We start from the raw sequence: 4,552 nt of genomic DNA on the forward strand, positions 1-4,552 counted from the left end.
TTGACACTTTTAGATTTTACTTTGAATTTTCCTTTAATTGTCATTTTCATTTTTGGAGCTTTTACTTTGAATTTCTGAGAACTTGGGAGGAGAATTGATCTCTCTCCTTCTTGGTTCTTGCTTGAGCACTCTTTTATTTTCTTGCTTTGGATCTTGGGTGGAGAATTGAAGAACTTCTGTTTCAATCTCACCTTGAGATCTCTTGTTTACTTTCTCTGCATAATTGAATTTCACTTTCTGTTTACCGCTTCATCTTCTCTTTAATTCTGCAATTTACTCTTCTTCACTTCTTTTGCAATTGTTCTTGTTGGATCAAGGAAGGATTTGAGATCTAGACTTGTTATCTAGTCTCTTCCACCCTGAGATCTTCAACCTCTTTTACTTTGCTGCAAATTAAGCACTGCCTTTCTGTCTTTATAATTCTCAAAGCACTTTTACTCTTCTGTTTGAGATCCACTCCAATTTAATTCATCTTTTACTTTGCTGTTTGATGCAATTTAATTCTGCTTGTTTAATTTCTGCAATTCCAACTCCCAATCCCTTTTACAATTCAAGCAATTTACATTTCTTGCACTTTAAGATTCAGTCATTTACATTTCTTGCAATCTAACTTTCTGCAATTTACTTTACTTGTTCTTTAAGATTCAGCACATTTACTTTCCTGCTCTTTCATTTACTGCAATTCACCCTTCCCCTTTTACAATTCATGCAATTTAGTTTCTGCAAAGCACAAACCACTCAACCAATACTTGATTCGCTTGACTAAATCAACCACTAAACTAAAATTGCTCAATCCTTCAATCCCTGTGGGATCGACCTCACTCATGTGAGTTATTATTACTTGATGCGACCCGGTACACTTGCCGGTGAGTTTTGTGTTGGATCGTTTTCCACACGATCAGTTAGCAGCCACGTTAATCTAACTAACGTGACCTCTAACGTGGAATGGGAGCTAACTTGCAAAGTTAATGAGAAAAGTAATCGCCAATAACGCCCTCGAAGCCATCATAGCCCACGTTAAGAGTCACGTTAACTTAGTTAACGTGAACTCTAACGTGGAAGAAGACAATAAGGCCAACGTTAGTGACACTCCCCTTTGTCACTAACGTTGGACCAAGCTCATAATTGGCCACGTTAGTTGCCACGTTAACTTAGTTAACGTGGCTTCTAACGTTAAGAAGCAAAAAGGGAAGCCAACGTTAGTGACATTCACGTTTGTCACTAACGTTGGCCAAGCTTCCATAAGCCACGTTAACTTCCACTTAACTTAGTTAACGAGGAGGCTAACGTGGAGAGAGCAATGGGTCGCCAATGTTAGTGACACTTACCTTTGTCACTAACGTTGGGGTGAACCACCAAGAGCCACCATGAGCAACGTTAACTCCCATGTTAACTTAGTTAACGTGGAAGCTAACGTGGATGAAGAGATGATGAGCCAACGTTAGTGACACTCACCTTTGTCACTAACGTTGGAGATGGCTAGCATGACTACGTTAGAAGCCACGTTAACTTAGTTAACGTGGACTCTAACATGAGAAAGAGGGGCACATTGGAACGTTAGTGACAAAGATAAGTGTCACTAATATTCTCGAAGGATTGGCAAGCTTACGTTAAGAGCCACGTTAACTAAGTTAACGTGGACTCTAACGTAGGGAAGGGAGAGGCTTATCAACGTTATTAGGAAAGATAAGTCCCAATAACGTGTGCGAAGGACCAAGAGGCAATGATAGTGGTAACGTTTGTGCCACTAACGTTGAGGTTAACGTGACTCATACTTGGGTGAGCAACGTTAGTGAAAAATGCAATTGTCACTAACGTTCTCGAACCCACACTTTCACTTAACATTAACACCACTAACGTCCTGAGCTAAAAGTCCCTGCCTACTTCACACTTTCTCTCTACAAGCAAAGCTAAGCCCAATGAAGAAGATAACTGCTTCAAACTCAGGATCCAAAGGCCCAGACCCAAGACTTGAAGAGCCAACTAGAAGATCAGAAGAGTAGTATATATAAGGGTAGCTTTGAATTAGAGAGAGGGCTGGAAATTTTAGGGAGCCTTGTGGCATAAAACTACTCTCTGTATTTTACTTTCTCTGCACTTCTAGTTTTACTTTCATGATGTATTCTCCATCTTTGTTTTCATTTTCCAGAGCTATGAACAACTAAACCCCTTTCATTGGGTTAGGGAGCTCTGTTGTAATTTGATGGATCAATTTTAGTTTTCATTCTCCTTCTTCTATCTTTTCTCTTGATTTTACTAGAAAGCTTTCGATCTTCATCCAATTGGGTAGTTATCTTGGAAAAGAAGCTATTCATACTTGGATCTCGTCTGAACCTTGAAAGAGGAATGAAGGGATCATGCTAGAAATGCTTTCTCATGCTGGACCAAATTAGGTTTGGATGGATATGTGACTATAATCCTTCCAACACTTGATTTGGGAAATGCATGTGGTATAATCAGTGACCATACTTCATCTCTTCTCATGAGCAATTGACCAAGGAATTGGCTATTGATCAAGATTTGAGAGATTGAATTACAAGGAATTGTAATTCGATCACTTAAGATTGCCAAGGAGATCAATGAATGCATTGATTGAGGAAGAGATAAAAATGAACTTGATCCAGAGAATGCAACATCTCCTGAGCCCAATGAACTCCCCATTTCTGATCTTACCCATTCTCTTTAATTTCTGCCATTTACTTTTATGAGCAATTACCCTATTCCCATTTAAGATTCTGCAATTTACTTTCTGCCATTTACATTCAGCTCTTTATTTCTAGCATTTACTGTTTCCGCTATTTACTTTCCTGCCATTTAATTTTTTGCAATTCTCAACTCAAATTCTGGTTCGCTCAGCTAGAACATTCCTCTAATTAAAGTTGCTTGATCAATCAATCTCTGTGGGATTCGACCTCACTCTATTGTGAGTTTTTACTTGACAACGAATTCGGTATACTTGCCGAAGGAAATTTGTTATGAGACAAGTTTTTCGCGTATCAAGTTTATGGCGCCGTTGCCGGGGATTGATTATGTATCAACAATGATTAAGTTGGAGGATAACTAGATTGAGCATTGTTATTTTGTTTGATTTAATTTTCTGTTTGAGCAATTTACTTTCAATTTAGTTAATTTCTTCTCTTCCCCCTACTTTTTCGTTTATTTCCAGTTGTTTACACTCTGTTTCACTCACCTACTAACTGTTTGATATATTGCATCACTCACACTAACAGTAATTCTAACAGAAATACTTTCTGCATCTTTTTTTCCTTGCTTGAGCTTTGTTGGTTGTATGACAGGGAGGAGAAGTGGGGCTTCAACTTCCTTTGATTCTGAACCTGAGAGGACCTTCCTTAGATTAAAGAGGGAAGCAAGAGAAAAACGAGTAGTTAGTGCCAAGGAAGAGGAGGAATACTTTGAACCAAACATGGAAGAAAACATTGAAAACCATCATGAAGAAGAGGCTCACAACCATGGCAGAGAAGGTCGAGCAAATCATGCTAGGGAGGAGAGAAGAGTTTTGGGCTCTTACATCAACCCAAACACAGGAAACTGTGGAAGTAGCATTCAAAAGCCAACCATCCATGTCAACAATTTTGAACTAAAACCACAGCTCATTACCCTTGTTCAGAACAACTGTTCGTTCGGAGGAGGCGTCCAAGAAGACCCCAATCAACATCTAACCACTTTCCTGAGGATACGTGACACGGTGAAGTCTAATGGTGTTCATCCTGATGCCTATAGACTGCTCTTATTTCTATTCTCACTCAAGGATAAGGCAGCCAAGTGGCTGGAGTCTTTTCCGAAGGAGAGTTTGACAACTTGGGAAGATGTGGTGAACAAATTCTTAGCAAGATTCTATCCTCCTCAAAGAATCAACAGGCTGAGAGCTGAGGTCCAAACTTTCAGGCAACAAGATGGTGAGACTCTGTATGAAGCATGGGAGAGGTTCAAGGATCTGACAAGGAGGTGTCCACCAGATATGTTCAACGAATGGGTGCAGCTGCACATTTTCTATGAAGGACTGTCATATGAATCAAAGAAGGCAGTAGACCATTCATCTGGAGGATCTTTGAACAAGAAGAAGACCATTGAAGAAGCCATAGATGTCATTGAGACTGTAGCAGAAAATGACTACTTCTATGAATCCGAAAGAGGGAACACTAGAGGAGTAATAGAGCTAAACAATGTGGATGCACTGCTGGCTCAAAACAAGCTCATCACCAAGCAGCTGGCTGACCTCACCAAGAAGATGGAGAGAAACCAAGTAGCAGCAATTACCACCTCATCAGCAACCCAAGAGGGGGTGAATGTAGATGAAGAAAGTGAGCAGGAGCAGGCCAACTACATTGGAAATTCACCTAGGCAACCATATGACCCATACTCCAAGACCTACAACCCTGGTTGGAGGAATCACCCAAACTTTGGGTGGGGGAATCAACAAGATCAAAGCCAAGATCAGAGACGTCACAACCCTAACAACAATGCAGCTCACCAACAACTCACACAGAGAACATATCAACACCACCATAACAACACTTCTCCACATCCATAT

The 4,552-nt window shown here is 40.1% G+C and overlaps 1 non-coding gene across 1 annotated transcript; it reads right to left on the minus strand.

Annotated features, from left to right (window-relative positions):
• Positions 1-3,877: 3,877 nt before the first annotated feature.
• Positions 3,878-3,984, minus strand: LOC148555330 (small nucleolar RNA R71). Its single transcript, XR_015886802.1, has one exon. It is a non-coding gene; the product is annotated as a small nucleolar RNA R71 (small nucleolar RNA).
• Positions 3,985-4,552: the final 568 nt, after the last annotated feature.

This window comes from Arachis ipaensis, chromosome B6 (genome assembly GCF_059453495.1).
Source record: "Arachis ipaensis isolate K30076 ecotype BB chromosome B6, ASM5945349v1, whole genome shotgun sequence".
Taxonomy (NCBI): Eukaryota; Viridiplantae; Streptophyta; class Magnoliopsida; order Fabales; family Fabaceae; genus Arachis; species Arachis ipaensis.